Genomic DNA, 23,807 nt, shown 5'->3' with positions numbered 1-23,807 from the left:
CCAGGATACTCCTTATATGCATAATACGCTATTCTTATATGGTACGCTCCTGGCAAAAACATTATACAACCTAAAACTATCATTGGCCACAAACGGTCCGAATACTTAGTATCTATGTGGCCGGTCACAATTAAACTTCCTACTATAAGTAATGCCGTACCCACGACGAACAAAAACGCCGCTAAAGATATCGCTTTCCACGGAATTTTCGGAGGAGGGACCTCGAATTGTGCATCGGAAAATCCACTGTCGTCATTCGAAACTAGGCGATAGCCATCGTGTTGGCGCCCGAACCGAAATCTGGACATCTTCAGATTTTTAGCCTGCTCTGTAACACAAAACATCTAACATTAATCTTATAGAATAAAATATGAGAAAGAAAAAGCAAACTACAACTACCAAAGTATTACATACACCTTTTGATCACTGGAAGTTATAAGTGAAAGTCAAGATATAAACGCTTATTTTTTTATCCGTTGACAAATTTCTTTCAAATTATTTTCAATTCCTGCTGAAAATTAGCTCACAATAACAATAAAATAAAAACTGACAATTGGCAATCAAAATTAAGTTATGTCAATGTCATATGGACATTTTCTTTGCTTTGAATACTTGTTTTTTAGCAACGTTACTACATGTAAGTAAATTATATTTTCATATGCCTAGTATTTATGTACGCTATGGTTACTATTATGATTTTAATAAGAATAATATTGCACGACTTACTTAATGGAAACTTGTATTCTGAGCACTAAACAACTGATAAACATACTGATATGTATATTTGAAATACACCGTGATTTTTTTAGTTGTCTTACAAAAGCAACCCAGTTCATGTATCTAATGACTAGAACACGTTCATGATAAAAAAAATAGGTATTTATGAGATTTGAATAAATTTAAAATGCAATTTTTATTCAATACTAGCTGTTGCCCGCGACTTCGTCCCCGTGGGTAGAGTGGTATAAGTTATGATTTATACCTGCCCTATGTTTTCACATTTACCATTGTATCTTCGCTCCTATTAGTCGCAGCGTGATGGTTTATAGCCTAAAGCCTTCCTCGATGGATGGTCTATTCAACACAAAAAGAATTTTTCAATTTGGACCAGTAGTTCCTGAGATTAGCGCGTTCAAACAAACAAACAAACAAACAAACAAACTCTTCAGCTTTATATATTAGTATAGATTATGATGCAATTCGTAGTTTTTTAGAAACACAGCTCTGATGCGAACGCGGTCCGAGCCTTGTAACAATGGTGAGAGGTGCGGGCGGCGGCGTTTTTATCATTTTTAAGAGTATATTTCAGATTTCTCTTGTTTAATTTTTCTTCGTAATTATTATTTTAGTTGATGATAAAAAAATAATCATCGCGCCTAGGGGTATTTTACGTCGGATACATGAACTGGGCTGCTTTTGTAAGACGACTAAAAAATCACCGTGTATTTCAAATATACATATCAGTATGTTTATCAGTTGTTTAGTGCTCAGAATACAAGTTTCCATTAAGTAAGTCGTGCAATATTATTCTTATTAAAATCATTCTTATAAAAATATGCATAATATAGATAAATTACACCCAGACACAAAACAAATAATCGTGCTCATCACACAAACATTATTGACCTGGGTGGGAAATGGGAATCGACTCACGAACTCCGGTATAGCAGTCAGGGTCACTGAACACCAGACTTGACTAGACCAACGGGCCTGTAAGTTACGGGAAGAATTACTAAAAACTTACCTTTGATATGTTGTAAAAACAGCGTCATTTAGTAAATTAACTTTATTCTGTACACAATAAGCAACGTTCTAAAGGTGTAGGATTGTTTTAAAATTCATCAAATCAGGGAACCCGTCCTCCATCTGCAAAGAATAATACAAATGATATTCGAATTGTGTCTTTTTATGTCTGTAATAATATTTTTACTTTCAGGTAACAAATAAAATTATGTTTGTAGTTTCCAAAAAAAACAGATTAATGATTCTGAGTACTAAGAAACCTAATAGTTTTATTTAACAAGTTAGTGTTTTATAATGTGTTTGTTTCAGAATCAAAACTATGTAAATATAATTTATAATTTAATCTTGGAAGTTCAATATCATCTCAAAATCGTTTCGTAACTGACTGTTAATTAGTGACGTAACCGCTGAAACTAAAAGCTCTTCCGTTTAGCTTTGAAGATGTAATTACCAAATTTATTTGTGCACGAGACGTGCAGGTAGAGGGATTGTAATTATAGAGAAGGTTAGGTTAGGGTTAATTTAAAGCAGATGATAATTGTAAATTCATTACCCCAGAAAAGTAAGTGATTACAATTTTTTTATTACAAACTTTCCGCAATAAGAATGGCCAGGGTTATTACTAAGATGTATAGTTACTTCTTTTTGGCCAAGCTTTTTAAATCGCACAATATTTGTAGGCCAGGATCGAAACCGTATTTTGTCTCACGTATTTGAAGTGGACCTACTCTGTTCAGCTATTTATGTTATTTCTTCATCAAGTGTTGCCTATGTGTGTACATGCTGTATATGTCTATTGTGCATGTATGTATACATGATTGTGTGTTAGCTGTGACGTTTGGTGTGTTCTGACGATAAATGAGTATGCCGAGCTAGTTTACTCTCGAGTTAGTCGAAATGCAAACGTTGTAAATATCACGTATATAGGTTCTGTTTGCGGTATTGCTAATCCATCTTGTATTAAAATGATAACTAATCAGATCTTCTACTTGAAAAGAAAGGGCTTTTTTGAGGGTATTGATGCTATTCGCAAACTCGGTCCATAATTTATTTACTTTATTTCTGCTTTTGTACAATTTTGACCAAATAATAAAAAAAACTGGCTTTCGATTGAATTCGCCTGACATTCGATTTTTTTTTCGATCGAGGTTCGCGATACTTGCATATTTGTAGTTAGTTAGTTCTTTATTGTCTTACCTAATAAATATTTCAACAATTAAAAAACTTACATAGAATTATACACCGTTACTTAAAACACGTTATTTTCCTTTGTTACACGTAAAACTGCATACATTACAAAACATTACATTTTTTTATTGCGCAGATAAAATTGTACTATTAAGCAATTCCAGTAGCTACTAGATGTAGTAAAATATTCGTACTTCGACAATTTCAACCATTTACAACTACAACTCTTACTAATTATGATATGATATGGTTTGGCCACATAATATTATCAAAGATGGAGAAACGGACTGAAGTGTGACAGGGCATCGTAAAAGCCTTCATAGATTATATTACTGATTATTCAAAAAAACAAATGTAGGTCTGGTCAAATATTTTATTACTTTAAAGTCCTTAAATTCAACTGACTAAAGCGTCCCACCTAAATCTGATTAATGGGGAAAACCGGAAAAATGTTTTATTAAGTCAATTTTACCCTAATAATTACTTCCATTGTTTCTTAATCAGTCAATCGAATTATCAATGGAATGATTAGAAATTGAACAGTCATCTAGAATGAGGCAGATCTAGTTTGATGGTGAAATGATTTATATTTATTTTACTGCACTGCAGTATAAACATTTATCTGTCATCCTTCCATATACTCCCTAATCATTTTTCTTTCTAGCTTAAGAACAGCAATGCTTCAAACATCAACTACATCCACATCTTTAGCCCCTATGTGAATGAAATAAATAAAAGTAGATCTCGGTGTTCCAACTGTTGAGTATTTTATTAGAAATGGTTTATTTAGAGGAATAATATTTAATAATTTTCTATGAGCTTGAATTTTGTGCATTAGCGATATTATTACTATAGTTAATGCACCGTATGATAATATGCGTGACCGTTCTTATAATCCTTGCAACAAAAAAATATTTCAAGTTATAAAAATCTATCAGTACGATCTCATTTCCTTTATGAACAAATTTGATATTTTTTTAAAATCGAAAAATGTTTGTTAGGCACGTTTTGTTAGGTTACCTGCACACGCATATTATCATCAAACGGCGTATCAACTTTAGAGTATCACTTTATTCTTCAGTAGTAACTTCAAAGGCTAGTTTATTTCACTATGTTTTTGGGACAGCATCCATGTTTCCGCACTAAAAAACTAACTGATGTAAAAGTAAAAAAGAAATAGAAAAATACAATCACCGACGGAATAGTAAAACAAAAGAAGGAACTTAACATTTTGGCAACGTTCACGAAAGTCAGCTAGCATATTTCTTTATATATAGAGCTGTAAAGTTTGCTCTATTTCCCCGAATTGGTTTACATTCGCTAAGATATGCCAAATACTTAATTAAAAATATTTAGTAATGTATTCGATTTAAGAAAATACTAATTTGCTATGTTTTGATAGAAGGAAGTTAATTTCGGTGAAAACCCTGTGGAATTAGAATGAGGTTGCACCAAATGGACAGCGAATATTTTTTTTTTCTGCTGATGCAAACTGGCCAGCTAAGAAAAAAAAGCTAACCGGAATAAGGTTGAGAATATTGCGATAGATTCGTGGCAAGATCAAAAAAGTACATATTATGATTTAAATAGAAAAGGCAATATCCCTCTGTTTTTTTCACAGTGCAGAAAAGTTTACGCTCTTCCCTATACAATTTTTTCACACTCAAAATTAGAGAGATAAGTAAAAACACAATATAAGATGGCAGGAGAGGAGATGTCGTAAGAATAAATTGTATGGCAAAAAATATTAATGAACGGTTTAGTATCAAAATACAAATTTTCCTATGTAACATAATGTATACCTCAAGCCCTAATAATTTCGTTCCAATTTTACCACTGGTGACTTAATGAAGAACGAACGTTCAGCCCACGTACTACACAATATTACCTAATACCGAACATAGGCACCAATTTACTTTAAATACCAATTCATTTAGGAATCGTGACGTAATCACGTTTACTTTTAATTAGAAATCTATATTTGGTGTCTGAAAATCACGGATATTAAATTTCAGCACACTAATGTGTTGATCAAAAGTAAAGAAAAAAATGTTGAAGTGAAAACTAGAATTTCTGCTACGAAATATTCAGTTAACGAACTGCTACGCTACGGTAAGGTCGAGCTACGAAAAAAATTTTAATAGCTACAGGCTACAATTTCGTAACGCTTTTTGCTCTTTTTTAGGTCTCTCGGAATATCACATCTCCTATAAAATCATGTCACTAGAAAAAATCTTTATATTTTCGTTGCTACGTCGTCGGTAAAATGAAAATTCGAGTTAATAGAGTGTGTTAAGTTTGGGTCAACAAGATTAGAATGAAAATTTGCAAGTCATGTCCGCAATAAGGCCGCTGTATCAGTAGCCACTGATTTAACGAGATATCAACCCTGCAGTACAATATAATGATGTTATCTTCATTATCAAAGACCAGATGGGAATATGCACATGTTTGAGTCCAAAGAAAAAACGTTTAACGGATAAGGTTTTCGTTATACCTACACCTTAAATGAATGTAGGAATATATTATATTGCATCAACTATACATAAAAGAATTATAAGGAACAAAGAGTTTTTCGATTATTTGAGGGTGTTTAACAAAAAAGACTCGTGATTTTCTCATGCTTTAAATAAAATATAATTTATTTGCTATAGAAGATTGGTAGCATGAAAGGTGACGTATATTCCAATAAAATAGTTATTTTATTGATAATTGAAAACATTATTCAGTTGAATTATTATATAATCAAGGCTGCCATATCTAATTTCAATGATCGATATCAACGGTTTGCCCACAACAATTTATTTACCATTGTCTTGTTTCGGTGCAACATACTTCGGTCTTTAAAGTGATTGTCGGGTGTGATATTATGTCATCATATTTAGTTGTAAATCTCTCAAAGCTATTTGTGAAAAAATATCAAAGCCATGCTAGATAGGGCTTGAGGTTTAAGTAGTGAGAGTGAGTTCAATCTTTAAAAAAAAAAAAATGCTGTCCCGAAGACCAGCATCCTGATCACAACATTGATAAAGGTTTTTTTTTTTCTAGCTCACTAAAAATGAGCCCTAATATCGACGCCCCGGATTCGGTTCAATATACCTATATCGAATCAAATTACTACGATACATGGCCCTTAAAACGCACACAGCAAGTAAAATCAAGAAATTTTTAACGGTAATTAAAATAAACAGTTTTATATGAAGGAAAACTAAAGATTTTATTATACCAATTGTATACGGTCGTTTAGAAAACGTTTTATTGAATATATAAGAAACAAAGTCCTTTTTTAATGTTTATAGATGAATTATAGATTGAAGAATACTTTCATCAAAAATATTTCATATCAATTCAGTTTTTTGATGATGCATAAATATTGCTAGATTCTGTTGATTATAATTATTGTGATAATACTAGATGTATGAGATACATTTAAGTTGTAATGTTGGCAAGCTTTATACTTTCTTGAAACTAAGTGTCTCAAAGTACCCTAAGAAAATAATTATATCCATAAAAATAATATTGCAGGTATGCACAAGCAAAAAACACATTATTGTGTCCCTTCCTCTGCTGTGACTTTACCAAAACACCAGTCAAAGTATGTTTACGCAATATGGAACGTCAATACAAAGAATTTATCAAACGTTGAAAGTTTACAGTGTAAATTGGAACACTTCAAAAAGTGTATCTATATTTTTTCTGATTAATCCAACTACCGTTCCTTCAAGTGCCTTCTCACACTCCAAACATTCTCTTTTCCTTTATCTTTCAAAATACTGGTATAGCATATATATAATAACAATCAATCTGTGTAGTTTTTTTACCAAAGTAAATAAACAAAAGCTTTCAGATACACCGGGAATACATCGCCTAGCCGATGGCGACCCCTGTTAATGATCTGTCGTTACGATAGGGGAGTGAGCTGGGGTGTTGTATGCGTCAAAGGAGACTGCGGATTTGTGCAATGCCCTTGACCTGACTACTAGCCGCAGCTATACTCCATTGCTGCTAAAATTCTTCTATATCACATAGCATATATCCCTGCATTTGTGTGTAAAACTCTACATTTTGAAGTAGAACTAAATTGAAGCTGTTTTTCTTTAAGCATCATCGTCTAATCTTCAGACTGTATCATTAATTGTCGAGTTAGACATAAAAAGTTTTATACAATTTAAAAAAAGGTATAAAGAGAAGTCTAGTCTTTCGATTTTCGTCGTTGAAATATTAATCAAATAGGAATTAATAAGTCATGTTATGATATTCTATAGCATTTAATATAATTGCTTCGAATACTCAAACGTATCTGTGACTTTAAAAACAGGTAGCCATTTAAAACTCTTCAACGGTAGGTTGTGATGGATTAAAACAAGGCAATAACATTGGCAATCACAATAACATGCAACCTTTAACTTGAATTCTTTCATTAGCTATATTTACTATAGTTTTAAGTTAACCTTTTTATTTTGTTGTACAAAAAACAACCATAAACACAAAACATAATATTAAGGCAATAGAAATTACCAAAGAAAACGGTAAAAACAAAATGCGACGTTTTCTAAATACCATAATTTGGGAAATAGATCAATTCCTGACTAATTCCATGAAATATGTTTAGTAAACGAAGAACAAACAAGTAAGACGATACATTAAAAGGTTAATAAACAAAGGATGCCTGTCAAAATTCCCGATAGAACGTTATTATTAAGTAGAGTCGGTGTCATGGCCTATGCTGTGCTAACGAAATGTATGAAAAGAATTAAAGAGGAAATTCCATGTAGTTTGTAGCCAATATGGCGTGTCTTTTTACAAAAAAACACGTCAAAAATAAAAGAATGATATATTTTAAGTGTAACTTTTGGGATTTTTATCATGATTGTTGTTATACATAGAATTTAAGTCTTGATAGTTAGGGTATACTTTTAGACAGAAGGATGGTTCTGTTTTTAAGTAGGTGCCAAAACAACTGTGTATGAAGGATTGCAACGCATTGCCATACACCGACACAACAACGCGGATGACGTAGCACGGCGGTTCAGGTTTAGTCAGTAAAAGTCTGACACTACCCATTTACTCCCCCGAGGGAGTGGGTATCCATGAGGATTCCCCCGCCTAAACAAAAAAAAAAAGGTGCCAAAACAACTGGAGTATAAACATGGAAGATTTTTTGGAATGTTTGTCTAATTTGGTTAATTATGACGGCGTCCGAATGTCTCATTTTTACTAGTCGGAAATTATGCATTGCAAAACCCTGAAAAAGAAGTCCAGAAAAATAGATCTCCAATCCTGTTTGGCTTAGTAGACAAACATCTTCAACTACTACGGCACAAGCTAACAAACCAAAAATATATGAGAGAAATGTATAAATGACGTTTTCTTATTAACGTATTTTGAAGAGACATAATTAATTTAAAAATGCAATGAAAACGACCGACTCTACTTTCGTTCCGTGAACAATTTTTATTGTGTCCACATGGTAAAAGCGCTTTGTAGATCTGGATTCAATACACATAAATACATAGTACATATATTGTTAAATAGCCCTGTAACTGGAACTGGGTTCGGTAGCTAACTGGCCAATTAATACTATTAAGTCGGAGTCGGACTCGCAACACTGAGAGTTCCGTACAAATAGGCTAGATACAGACGAATCGATTGGTAACAAAATAAATTTGACAATCATTGCTGCACCTCGACATAGTTTTTTTTTAATTATGGTACTAACTTCAGGGCTTTCGTACCTTTTTTAAAAATAAAATGTATATTCACCTATTATAGAGGTTGTCTGGTAATGTTCATGTAATTAAATTCTCTTATCTTTATCTATCTTTTCTGAAAAATTAATTTGTTACATGAACTTGGCTCCTTGCTTTTTGGCTCCTTGCTCACACGCTACCGTGTCTTTAACCGCCATTGAAATAAAATTGGAAATCTCATTTGATTTTTTATTGATAGATGCATAGTATAAATACTTTATTCAAAAATCATAATAACCTTCTAGTACTAAAGCACAAAGCTCTCAAATAACAACGCATACTACCAGAAGAACCTTTTTTAGGATTTTTTACAAAAATCCCTTTTTTCACCACACCAGCTGCATTATACCCCAAACTACTGGTATATAATACTTGAAGGCGATATATTCACATTTCACGTGTCTGGTGATCGTTTTGTAGCAATGCAGATATCCAGACCCCCGGCCCAGTGTGTAATGCGTAAGTTAACATAACAGTAGAACAAAATCGCATATTTTAAGATTTTTATTTTGAAACTATTTCACTGGATTGTAACCTACGTGGCGATAAGCATAATTTAACTATTTTTTTTTTGCATTCTTTGTTTTTTTAATCAGTTTTTTTTAATTAATTCCTAAGTTACCAATCAAGACTTATAATTTTTAGTGTAAAACAGTAAATACAAGTAGGTGTTACTTTTTATTGTTTTTACATTTAAACTATAAGCCAAAGCTCTACCAGGAGTTAGATAATCAAGAGAAATATACATGTTAAAAGTACTGCTAAACAAAAGTATTCATGAATCAGAAATTTAATCTATCTAAGTAGTAGTAAGTAGGTAGTTTTAACTTTTGAAATTTAAACATCATAAAAGACAGTCACAGCTCACTCAGTTATCAAAACTATTATCAAAACCTTTATCGAAAAGCTCTATCTCATTTATTAGCCAAGTTCGACAAGTAAACCAAATTAAGTAATATTAAGCGTTATGTAAGTATTCAAAATGTATTTTTAGTTGACTAAGTAAGTAATAATTTGTTACGTGAAAATGGCGTGTACCCTGTTACTAGGGTGGGTGGCCGCCATTGCTGGAGCGGCGCCAAAACAGAGCGAGGTGTTCGCGCCCAGCGGAGAAAGTGCCGCCAATCGATACACAGCCGATACAAACAGCTGATTGTAACGCACCGATATCAAACAAACTTTACAGCTTTTTGAAGCTTTTAACCCCTCCTTTAAAATCCCAAAATTATTCACTACAGAATAAAACTAAAGGTAGGATCAATGAAAATGTTTCCATTTACAAAAACCTTTCATAGAAACCAATGTTGATGTTAGAAATTGTTGCTACGATTACTACTTCCATTAAACACCGCTCCGGCAATTCATGCTGTTACGAAATGCGAAACTTGGTTTGTTGATTTGAATTGTAGTCGGTAACAATGTGGGTCAAAATCGAAGATTATAAAAAAAATGTCGCACAATGCTCACCTCGATATACAATGTAGGTAAGGGCGGCAGCGCGCCAGTATAGCACATGTGGTGGCGCTCGTGACGCTCGTGTTCAGTGTACCCGCTTGCGGCGCGGCGGGCGCATGCGCGTGGCGCAGGCGGCGGCGCGCGCAGCGGCGGCGGCCGGCGGCGGTGACAGCGCGGCGGCCGCGGCCACTCCGCCGGCACCGCGACCTCGAGGCACACGCGCGCCATCGCTCGCTACGCGCAGCAACGCCGGCCCCTCGCGGCCAGGAGCCCTCCTAGGCGCTTCCGACACCCTCACTCTCGACACTTCACCACCGGGGGCTTACCGCCACGGACGCCGGCGTTCGCACACAGGGCTCGCCGGATAAAAGGTATACATTTCTTTATGTGCTTGCTATGACATGTCCGCCCTGGATTCGCTATTCATTTGCACTACAATACCACATTTAATTGTGTGAATGCATAAAAAAAATATCCGTTCCCTGTCGAGCACCTGGGGTAGCTGCATTATGACAAAAGAGTGCGTACGCGATATAAATCTTCGTTCCTCTTTTGTCAGCTGCCGTATGTTGGTTATGCCGTTAATCCTCTAATTGACGAGTAAGGCATTGTGTTTGACCTTTCCTCATTACGGCTTCCACTAGAGCCTGCATCGTAGTATGTATAGTTAAATCATCTGCTTTTTTATATACAGTACTTGTGACGTTTCGCTTTTGCGTAAGTTCGTTGTCTACGCCGCCGGTCTGCGGTAGAAATTTCGTAGCAACTTCGCGTTCGTTTTTTAATTTACACAGAAATCTCAAAAGCTAGCCGATTGTTAATCGATTTAGTATCTAGTCGTATGTAACAAATAAAGTGCCGGATTATGCAGTGGTCGCTACAGTAACATAAATCATACGGTTGCCCGGTTGTCGAAAAAACGCGATGACAGCGCTCTTAGCGGTCGAGGGTAAACAGTAGAGCAGTAGAGCAATGTTACCTGAGATAATTCTCTTTGTTCTAAATAATCCCCAATATTTTAACAACAATTTTAAAAGGAACATCTTCCTACTTATATTCACCGCAGTGTTTATCACGTAATCAATTGTTCCGGAATATTTTTTATTTTGCTTTATTACATTAAACCATTTTTTTTAATCCTTAGATAGTCTTAGCAAACAATTTTGTTATAGTGCCAAAGATTCGTTAGAATTTAATCGGCTTTTAAATTTATTCAAATTATTTAAATCGATAAATGAGCCCTAAATCGATAAATAACATTAATATTTTGAAATAATTGCAATAACAATTATATTTTTGTAGTACCGTTTTTGAATTGACGCATTCTTGCTCATTTCTTTGAAGGGCCGCCTTCACTTAAACCTACCTCAATGGAGTATTCATTGAGTAAAGCGCATCGAAATGTATTTCGCGGTTCGCTTAAGCTCTTGTTCACACATAAAAGGAAACAATAAATTGTAAAGTCTGTTTATCTCTTTAAGCATACTTTTCTCTTAAAGACATAATTACAGGTACATTGTTTACAAAAATAAGTTAGTCAAGTGAACATTTTAATATAATGGTTTTGATTTATTTTGTAACTTAAGACGTCTTAGCTGACCTGTATTGTATTATAGAGCTTTTTATGGTACACTGATTTATAATGGGATATAGAATCGTTAAAAAAGAAAGTGGAATCTGACAATTAAAAAAAATGGGACTCGAAATAAAAATATTAACCTTTTCTTTTACGATATTTGGCATAAATAATACCAATCACCAATCTGGCATAATGTTAAATTAATTTATTAAAGAACTTTATAACTCGAAAAACCGGAAAAAATTATAATAGAATAAATATTACTTCAATATTCCTTTGTTATCTCTACCATATTTCTTATAACCCAAAAAAGGCATTGGAAACAGTCCAGGATCAAAAAAGCGGTACAATTAATGTAATAAGTACATTAATACGTAATATTCGCTGACCATAAACACGTCCGCTTCCTCCATTCCAATAATGCCAACGGCGCGTGATTTACGTCCTATTAAATATTTACTCACAATTATAAATATTCGTAAGTGATTTATTCTCGGTGGAACAATCAGTTACACATTACACGTGTCTGATGCATTTGACTCACTGCCCTTTCTAACTAAGGTATGATCTGTCAAACATTCGCACTTTATATCGATTCTGACAATAGAGGCAGAATGCCAAATACTCTTGCGTGTAGACAGAGTATATCTTATCTATCCAGCCACTGTCCATTTGACGGTAGAGATTTTGGAAAGCCAGATTTTATACCAGATTCTAATATAATATTTTCATATTATAATACTACCTATTACTCGGTACTAGTCATATAATAGGCTCTTGAAGCTATTTTTATAAAGTAATATTCTCAAACCAATTTCTATGAGCAAATATTCAATCATTTTTGGTTCATACTTTTTATACGCATATACATAATAATTGTTGTCACAACCTTATTATTTGACTAGTAATTAGCCTACAACGTGAACCTTACATATCCTAGTATGGTATCGTAATACGTAGTACCTATTACGAATATATTCGTTACACCACTACGGCTAGTTGATGCTTGACCTTGTGGCGTTGCAGTCGCGTGTCCTTGAAATGCGCAACCGTATGTAAAAGAGGTGCATTATGCTGCACATATAGGTATGGGGGCAAGAGGTACCGAGCCAACTGTAATTGAATTATATTATCAATTCTGGTTTCATGGAACGTATTAGTAATTAATAGTTACCGATTCCTTGTAAACATGTATGTATGTAAAAAGCTGCCTTAATTTTTAATCAATTCAATTTCTTTTAATTAAGATGAGTATTAGGCAATTTATCATACAATATCTTTTCGTTAGCTTTTTTCGAGATTATTTAAAATAGTATTATTGTTATTCCGACATAAAGAATGGTCCAAGTTTCATCAAAATTAGTTAATTAGGCTAATATACTGGTATTATAGTCTTGTTTTAGTGGAGATAATGGTTTTAAATTATATTACTAATATTTTTACTTGTGCATTAATTTTAGCGCTGTGAATGTATCAACCACAATGATCGTAAAAGACAACTTACATGAATTATCTTATTAAGAATTTTTATATCATATCATTAGTTTTTTTTTTACATTTCTGTCTCAACGTTTTACCTTTAAATGATAAAGATAGCTTGTGTCTTAAATAATGGTAACGTTAAGGCGTTGTTTTAAGAGTATGGCCATCTCTACTTAATGTCTCTACTCTAGAGGGAGAGTAAAAGACATAACACGACTTAGAAATAAGTATTAGGTCGCAAGGTTCACTGGCATTCGTGAAGGTAATTTAGAAGCTCGTCCTACATTTCAGCCTTTTCTTTGGACCCGAAGTCCATAAACCTCTTTTGCATAAAGGACCATTGGAACGATTAATATATCCAACTCTTTTGACTGAATTACTATTTTTGGTGATTTGTGTTCAATTATTTGTGCCTAGAAATTGAACTTGGTAATGATTGTGAAATATTTATAATGTTTTTTTTTTTTATTAACAGAATTTACATTGGATGTGTTGTTACTTGAATTGAACAATTGAGAGGGAGTTGAATATTAACTAGCAATTGTTGTTATAACTGTACAGATTTCGAAACTAAAATATCAGTCAGTGTCACAACTTTATGTGGTCAACGTAGATCATATACGAAATATCTTCCTTTTTTTAAAAAACTACGAACAGTTTAGTTTTGGTCATTTAATGAATAATTCAAATTCAACTTTATCAGCTCTACAAAATTTAAATCTCATTTAAAAATATACTCTTCATAATTTTGTAGTAATCCATTTATAAATAGCTTGCTAATGTTGTACACGCTATTAACTTCTGTAATGTCTCTCCTGATCTTATCAGGATCTTACAGAATTACGGACCAATCAGCGTTCAGCTTTACAACATGACGTAAACTAACGTAGAGACGAAATTAAATCGGAATTTACTTATTGTATAAGAATAGTTGTTACTCTATAAATACAACACATACACAAAATATTGTACCCATAATCCGGGTTGGGTTTATAATCGAAATTAGAAAAAGTGCACAAGTTTGCAGTGCTATTTTTGAGTTACTAATGTTGCCCTAATTAAAAGTATAATTTATCTAAACTGAAATTTGTACTCGCTTTCTTCATAATGCGAAAGGAACAGGAATGAATTAAAACGTTTAAATTTATTCGGGATGATCAAACGTCCTTATCCGAACATTGGTAACTTACATTGCCATAAAAACGAGCTTATCATTTAACTACCATATCAAACCCTCAAACTGAAATCAACCCAAAAGTTTGTTACAATATTCAAAGTCCCATAAAACTAACAATCTGGACGAATACGATCGTAAAGAAAGGCCAATCAAAGAACACTTTAGACAAAAAGTAGAGCTAAGTACACATGTATACGTGTCACGAGACGAGACGTCGAATTTTAACGCCTTTGTCCTTGTGCCGGGGAAATTCAGCTAAGCCTGAAATCTAGACTATCGAGACGGCTTCCAGTACCTATAGGTATCGATCCCCACTTTAGCACTGATCTTTCATACGAGCCTTTTTTTGTAAATCTTACATTTTATTAGATACAGCTTTGATTGTGCTTTTTTATATACACAGTTACTCTTAAAATATTTGAGCTACGATTTATCAAGAACAATAAAAAGGTGGCATATGAAAAACCCACAACCATTTTAACTTAGGTACACTTTTGTTTTCTAATATCCACTCAATGAAATTCCCAATTTTCTCAAAATAATAAACAAAAGCCTATTGTAATATAGTTTTATACACGTGTCATGGAAATACAAGAAGTAGATCTCATTGCTATGACTCATGAATTTCGCAGAAAATTATCTTGACGTGTGCCTAGTGCACTGAATTCAGAGGAAGTCAATTTATACCAATTTTGTAGAGTCAGTCATACCTTAGGCGTATCGTATTCCAATTAAAATAATTAACGTTAATTGAAATATTCCTGCATAAATTAATGAAACTTTTAAATAAATCTACTGGGAGTATAGTCATAGAGTCACTATTCAACAATTCATTTGCGAGAGTCCATCTGCGAGAGTCGAGTCAACTGGTGTGCGTGAAAAGTTTTATTCTTTTTCGATTTTTTGCGTCCGTTCCCAGGTTTACTCTTTGAGGTAAGGTTTCTATTTACTCTCAAAACTTTTTAAATTGAACTCTGCTTTTCGTTTATATTGCGCCAGATCAGAGGCCATTTTTATATTGGATCGATATTCTCAATTCAATTTTGCGATATATCCTCATATTTGAGGCTCGAATTGAATTCAATGAAGAATGCTTTGAGCTTGGCTTTCTATCGGAGAGGCGCGGAATCTGATCTTATTGACGATTGAAGTTTTATATACTTTTAGATATTTATCATCATTCAGTGCTTCTGTATGAGTGGTGTGTTTGCACATGTCTTTTAATAAATCTCAAAATGAAATTGATCATCCATTGTTGTCAACATAGGATTATGTGTCTTCAGCATGTAGGCGGGTTACCATACACTCTAGCCCACGCATGGACTCTGAAAATATAACTTCGAAGAAATTTAAGTAAATAATATTTAAGTATCATCTTATGTTTATCGACCAAATATACAGTTCGCTGAATCTTCTTAAATATAGAAGCAAAATTCGTCCTACGCTTACCTGGACCCGATAAAATCAAATTTCAAATTGCCACTCCTACGCCCAGATTTCAAAATATCATGAAAACTAATTTCGGCCTAAACTTATTACATTATTCTCAATAACGAATGGATTTATTTCGAAAGGTTACAAGTTCACAACATTGCTATTTCTGTTTAATTATAAATCTGTCACGTTTCGAATATATTTAGACTGATCATTTAGGTTTTAATGTGTAGACTGATTATAGCCAGTAATAAGAAAATAGATTGAAAATACGGAAATAATATAATAATTTGGAACTTGGATAAAGGTTATAAATGAAAGTGCCATTTAAAAGAAGAACTTTTTTATAGGCATACACGCAAAGAAAGGTTCTTTTGCATCTAATGTAAGTATACTTTGATAGCTGCTTCATTATTGTATTTTAAATGCCTTTTTCTTCTTTTAGTACGGTGATGTACTGTCAACCGGCCTGTAGTTTTTAATAATCTATAGGTGACATAGGTGTACTGTAAATGAAGAACGATTTTGTAACTTAGTTAAAGTAAAAAACCACCTCTGATTTTCACATTATAGATTTTAGTTAAATAAATAAATGGAGAGGACTGGAGCCCAAACTAGGGCAACTTCATCTAAATACGATTACTAAGAACTATAGAGAGTTTTAATCTCAATATGGCTATGAACTTTTAATATGTACTATAGTAACATATCGCGTGATTTGTCTTCTTAACCCGTAACTAATAATTCAGAGTAATTTTATTGTCTCGTGACTGACACGCTAATATTATAATTAACGGATAACTAAATATTAAAAAAGGAGTATATTTTTTATTTTTTGGGGGTTTCACCACTTCCACCTTCTTTCAAACCAAAGTATTTAGAGCATATTATATGCCAGAAGTCTCCAAATACTTTGGTTCTGCCTAGATCATCAGTAATATTTTGAAATCAGAAGACATACCGTGACAAGCCATGCAAATTAAGAAAACAAATGACGGCTTTATCAGATTGACCTTTTTTGTGTTCTTTATTTGTTTCAATTAAGGATAATGCAATACTTTAATGCCATTAGAGTAGAGGTAAAAGAAAATCTAAAAACAAATGCCACAAAAAGTGATTTGAGTGTAAATGGGATACGATACGTCGTAAAATTGTGCTTAATGCACAGCTATCATGTAAGCCATTATTTTTATTTCGATATAAATAAGCATGGAAATGTGCTTTGCTGGAATTGATGCTTTATATATGACATATAACGTCTGAGGTGGAAGTTTACCATTTTACAGCCGACAATAATTAAAATTTTCGGTGGCGACAGAGGTTTGTTATTTGTTTATACTAAAAATGCAATATATTCAATTCAATTCATGTATTTATTTAATAGTTAATGTAGAAAAAAACAGGTAACCTAAATTTTATGCTCTGTTTTTTATTCGACGTATTTTATTTTAAGCTTAAAAATAAATAAATCACATACGTCCTATGTGACTTATTTATTAAAAAAAAATTGCTATAGTTTTAAAAGCATTTAACCTTAATTTAAATAAGGAATTAACGATCAAAAAAAATCTTAGGATTAAATTCCAAATTTAAGATACGTTCGTATTATTTTGTGCAGTAAGGTAAAAAAGGAATATTCTTGAAAATAAATTAAAAATATTATTTCCTAAATAATATAATATAATGTATAAAATTTATCTAGCCTATTAAAGTGGCCCGTTCCGCCGCACAGAGGTGCTATTACCTAGTATTTCCGTAACACCTTACTAAGCTCCTAACTTAGCACTGCGTTCATTTCGCCGCAAACTACACTTTTACAGGATATTGCAGCACTTTGCTTGCATTATAGGTTTTTTAAACTGGTATCGGTTTGACCTACTGACCTGTTGCCTAATACTTGTTAGATTTTTGAATTGGTTTATTTGGTATTTATGTGAGGAATATGCGAAACAACTAAGTATAAAAATAAACAAGTATTGTATGTAACTGGGAAGGACATACTGTTTAATATGCTTTGTCGGTTTTAACGCGCACTAATTTTTTATTAACTCGTTATAAAGTTTCCTTCTTTATTGGGCATTTTAATAAAGTTACTTGGAATTTAAAGTTCATATTATTGAGGAAATATTCTGTTTAAGGTGGACACAATTTCAAAGACAGTCGAGAAACAAACAAGCAATGACCCACGTTATATCTCGCCTCAAAAGTCCTGATTGCTAAATGCCTTATACCTTACCTTATCCTTATTATTTTCAAGCCTTTGACCATTTAAGAGGAAAGAATTGATAACGAATTACCACTATTGTTGGAAAATGCTAAGTCTTATTCAAGTCGTATTCATTACTAGCTGTTGCCCGCGACTTCGTCCCCGTGGGTAGAAGATATAAGTTATAATTTAGGGATACCTGCCCGGTTTTTTTCACATTTTCCATTGTATCTTAACTCCTATTAGTCGCAGCGTGATGGTTTATAGCCTAAAGCCTTCCTCGATGAATGGTCTATTCAACACAAAAAGAATTTTTCAATTTGGACCAGTAGTTCTTGAGATTAGCGCGTTCAAACAAACAAACTCTTCAGCTTTATATATTAGATTAGAATAGAAATAGATTATTAGTATTCTATCTGTATCCTCCCTCTGCTTTGCCTACTCCTTTACATAATTGCATTTATTGACTTTATAATAATTATAAATAAATGCGACACGTGTGTATTTGACTCAGGTGTTACTTCGCTGTACAGGTATAATTACTTAATGTGTGTAACTAGACAACTGAGAAATGCCGACCTGAAGTCCTGTTTCGCATAAAATTTTAACGGTTAACACGAATTCATACAAATTTGTGCCTGTAGCTAGTCGATATGCAACATTGGTTTTCACTTTCAATTTTTTTTTTATTGCTTAATGTTTAAGCAATGCAATTGATAAATAAATCTGCTTTTGTATTTATTATTTGTCAAGATTTATTTTAATTAAACTAAAAGTATTCCATTTTTAATTTATCATGGTGTTGCCACGCAACAGTGAGTCGGCTCTAGGCGTAAATAATTCCGGTATGAATCGTGGTAATTTGCAAATGCGTTCTCGTTTTGGTTTGCTCCCCGACAAAGGGAATAGAATAGCACTGGATTATGAACTGTACTTGTCACGCTTCAAAGTATTTATGAAAATAAATTCAGCCCAAATTTTCGTCTTTCCAAAATCATAGTAAAATCTCCAAGGTTTCAATTGCTATCTAACTTAATATTATATCATCAGCAAAAGCTGAAAATACGTCATGTAGAATGGTTTCATAAGAACCTTTATCAATAACTAGCTGTTGCCCGCGACTTCGTTCCCGTGGGTAGAAGATATAAGTTATGATTTATACCTGCCCTATTTTTTCACATTTTCCATTGTACCTATCTTCGCTCCTATTAGTCGCAGCGTAATGGTTTATAGCCTAAACCCTTCCTCGATGAATGGTCTATTCAACACAAAATATTTTTTCAATTTGGACCAGTAGTTCCTGAGATTAGCGCGTTCAAACAAACAAACTCTTCAGCTTTATATATGAGTATAGAGTATAGATATAAAGTACAAAGAAAACTTCTTGCTAGAAACCTACTGTTTTTAGATATTTATTTTTCCAAGAAATAACTCTTAAATTCATAAATATACAAGCACCCAAAGGTATTCTACAATAAATAGCCTTTCCCAATAGTGTCTCTGTAGGCGAATAAGACACTATGACGTTGAAAGATAGGACCTTCCTTCTGTCAGAAACGAGTATCTTCTCGATAAATATACATTTAATACCGACAACAGAATGCAAGAACAACACTTACCTAGGTATATGACGTTCTCTAAATTCCCTTCGATGATGATAGAGACATTATAACACCTGAAGGCAATATTTTAGTGTGCGTCGCTTTTGCATAGAGCTACTAGAAATACGAAGAAATAAAGTTCAAATAAAGTCACCACGCTCGCGCTCACTGGGATTGGCTATTTCAGATATTTGGAATCCAGGTTTCCTCACGATGCTTTCCTTCGCGGTTAGCCAATAATGCCTTAAAAAAATCAATTTAGAAAAAATCACATTGGTATTTTACCGCTACGGGATCGAATCTGCAATACTAACTTTAGATTTGTATTCATTCGTATAATGGTTCTCAAAAAGTCTCAAACTTTTGAGTCGTAAAGATAGATGTCTTTAATTCTTCCCTAAGGATCGTATTTAACATAATATTCTCATGTTAAGATAAATCGTCCTTACTTAAGGCCCGTATGCTAAACGACGAAGTTCTGAAGTAATGCTAATGAGCGTTCTCAGTATCTTACCTCATCTTACTGAAAAGGTATTTAATTTATAAGTTATTCAGAAAATAACTATTTTAAGTTCTGTATGTATTATGAACTTGCATAAAGATGAAGTGATACAGATGGCTTCTTTTAATGGTCATATTATTCTGTACATTGTAATCTTACAAAGGAAGATGTAAAAGTGTTTTTCACTGTTTTCAGAGCTCAATCTCCAGCCGGTCGAATTTATGAAAATTACAAATATAGGTCATATGTCAATGTCATTTTCATAGGTACATTTAAGCATTTTATAAGAACGCTAGCGTAGTAGAAATAAAATTTGTCTATAGAAGTTGGTATCTTCAATTGAAATCTTATTTAGAACGGGATCAACTCAATATATCAATATTGGTGAAAAATTAAACTTGAACATTCTTCGAATTGTTTAAATCTATCTTCCGTTTTTACTTTTACTAAAATGTTCAACAACAGTTATGCAATACCTGCCAAAAACTGTAAACCTTTCATGGAACTTGACTTCTTTTTTCTCCACATGTTAAGAGCATAGCAAAACCGCCATGCATATTTATTTAACCTCAATTTTCCGTCTCAATCATACTCCCTAAGCAAACGAATCAATACAACTTACCTTACAAATACCAAAGACATTTGCATTCAAACACAACCTTTACATATTCGACACATTTCTTTTTTAATAAGACTGTTAAGTTACAAAGTTCCTCATTTAAGTATTGTAATAAAACCTTGGAGGCTACATCATAAATTGTGCGCCGAACTTCACACGCTAAACGACCGATCACGCGAGCTTTCTCGTAAAAATCGTTACTAACCGAATAAAACATTAACTAATTAACACTATAAGTGGGTGTTAGATAAATATATCTTCAAGACACGCTATACAAATCCGCATTTTTCATGAACAGCTGACTGTGACAACAGCTGATCCGCAACGCTATTAAATCAAACATGTCACATCATGACAGTTCCTTGTCATATATTTTGAGCTGAATAAACTCGGTGTGTAATATTTTTACATTAATATAATACTTGTCAACTGCTTAGAGTTGGCAGATACGACTATAATCATGTTTGATGCGTTTAGTATAATTAGTATGTACAGGTAATACACTTTTTTATTTAAAAACTCGCTGTGGCGTGCGATATCGTTCGCGTGGTGATGAAAATTTTTTGTAAGAGTTTTTAAAAATCTTAAAAAATCTGCATGAATTTGCATGCATCCGCAAAAAGAATGTCCTGATGATGAACCATGTTGATATTTGTGATTGATAACGAAACCCTAAAAGGGACCTTAGTAAACTATCATTCAGGGGCCCGTTGTTATGATAGGTCAGGGACTATAAATCTAATTCTGTCATAACTTATTTTTAAAACTCTTTAACCCATTTATGTTTTGAAGCGAATAATGCCAAGATGTTCTAGTAATGAGGCACAGGAAAGCTCTCGTAAAGCCAAAACCACTCGGAATTTAATTAAGAAAATAATTTTAAACGCTGTCCTCATATTTGTATGAGCTTGAGCCGGGACACTGTTTCAACCGAGATTCAGTTATATGTTAAGTGTTGCCTGCTCGTAAAATCTAAATTGATGACCGTTAAAGCTACCCGCGAGAGAATTCAAATACGTCGTTTATGCGTTCAAATTTTGAATTATTATATGTTTATTGGATATCTTCGGATGTATATTTATTGGATATAATTGATTAATTTACAATGTTATGCATGCTGCGTATGCAATTACGATCACTTACTTGCTTGGATTTTTTTTTATAAAGCTTAACATACTAACTCTTTTTTCTCTGGCTCTTTACGTTTCGTGTTGACAAATGACAATGCATTTTTTTTCCGGCTCTTCACAACAATGCATTTAATGGAGTACTTCCCAAATGGCATCGAATTCCTTTCCAGCCTTAGCTTCCTTTAAACTAAAACTGCAACCTCAAAGAGGTTTTATGCTTACAGCTTATTGTGGGCTTATTTATTTTGGTTCGAGAGGTTGTTTTGTTCTGAACAATGTGCTCTAGCTACGTTGTATCGCTACAATAGCTCAGTGTTCTACTATGTAAGTTTAAACTGACCTACTTTGTCTATTGTCATGACTTTGGAACATAGCTACGAGAATTTGAATTGTTTAGCAACGAATAAAATATTTGATGTTAACAATAAGGAAGATTCGGTACTTCTTAAAATTTTTGACAGTATGCTGACAACGGCATTTTTCAGTGGAAATAATAAAAAAAAAACTCCTTCAATTTAGGGAAAAATTAAATAATGTATTTGATTTTTGTGACTTACTAAGTAGTCCTTATTTCAGCGAGGAAGGTCAGTTTGATCCGTTACTGTGGGACTGTTTTTTAATAAGGAAACTTCTTATTCTGGATGGATATTATCTAAGCTCCTCTATAATCAACCTGAATCAACATGTACCTACAATTATTAATAAGCACACAGTATTTTAAACGATTTGGAATTTTATGATCAAGGAAATGTCATCATCACATCAACATAACGCCGATTAACCAGTATCGGCCACTCTACAAATACAATAGTAAAAATTACATTATTTGTACTTAAGTGCGTAGCCTTTCGTCAAGCAATACTAAAATCTAAACTGAAAGCTGAAACCTGATTTTACACAGAAAGTCTGAATACTGGTCTTCCACGACCCCTTGTGTAGAGTTAAACGGTATCCCACAACACGGATGGTTGTCAGAATCACTTAACGACTGGCAAAGATAAATTATTTTCGACATTTCACACGAATATTTATTCACGTATGTACTCCGATAAATAATATAATAAAGGACTATAAACAAAATAAACAGATTCCTTTAAATAAATATTAATTAACATTCAACGTTGATTAACGACTAATAAATCATTTTATATTTCAATCATTCATTTGAAATCGTGAAACTATTTTCGTAGTCATTTGCATTCTAGGCTTTAAAGCAAATATTTGTAAAGGTAAATTAATAATGTATATTATTTGTCCATTCATCAATGTTATCCAAACTGCCAGAATTGACAAATAATTGAAAAAATATTTTGGGAGTTATCATAGATGTTATATATTATAATGTTATGTAATGGAGTAAACAAACTTAGGTACTGGACACATTATGCATTATGAAAAAAAAAATATTAACAAATTTTGATACAGAAAAGTTAAAAAAGCTATTTCAAAAGGCTTTGCAGTGAACATAAAAATAAAAATTAAGAAATAAAACAGTTGAATGTAAATTTAAGATGAACAATTTCGAATTCGTCTTCATTTGAAAAACAAAACAGAATCACTAATTTAAATTTCGAACCGACTCTAAAATAAGATCCTTCATTCATTATTAAAATAAGAATTATAAGAAATCAATTTCAATTACCGACATGTCATTGTCAAGTACACAACATGGCCGCTAAAGCACCAGGATATATACAAATGAGATTAATAAGAGATTTAAATAAGTAATCCATCGATCGTCGACGCGTTAGGCACTGCAGTGTTCGCAGATTCAAGGGCGCGCGACACTGGCGCTATTCACACGCAATGTCGTTGCTAGCAGACTTCGTTATATGGCTGCTGATGTAAAACTATTTTACATATGGCTTTTTCTTGTATACGTTAACTTAACCACACTTGTATAATTATTTAAATAGTTAATTAATTGTAAACTTAATTCAT

The 23,807-nt window shown here is 33.1% G+C and overlaps 1 protein-coding gene across 1 annotated transcript in view; it reads left to right on the top strand.

The window, feature by feature from the left end:
• Positions 1-10,316: 10,316 nt before the first annotated feature.
• Positions 10,317-23,807, top strand: part of LOC113505344 — a 30,294-nt gene continuing 16,803 nt past the window's right edge. The window contains exon 1 of the mRNA XM_026887985.1: positions 10,317-10,507. The gene's annotated coding sequence lies outside the window, so the exon portion shown is untranslated. The remainder of the gene's footprint in view (positions 10,508-23,807) is intronic.

Source organism: Trichoplusia ni, chromosome 25 (assembly GCF_003590095.1).
Source record: "Trichoplusia ni isolate ovarian cell line Hi5 chromosome 25, tn1, whole genome shotgun sequence".
Taxonomy (NCBI): Eukaryota; Metazoa; Arthropoda; class Insecta; order Lepidoptera; family Noctuidae; genus Trichoplusia; species Trichoplusia ni.
The sequence above is the reverse complement of the archived record's forward strand: the minus strand, read 5'-3'. Positions and strand labels throughout refer to the sequence as shown.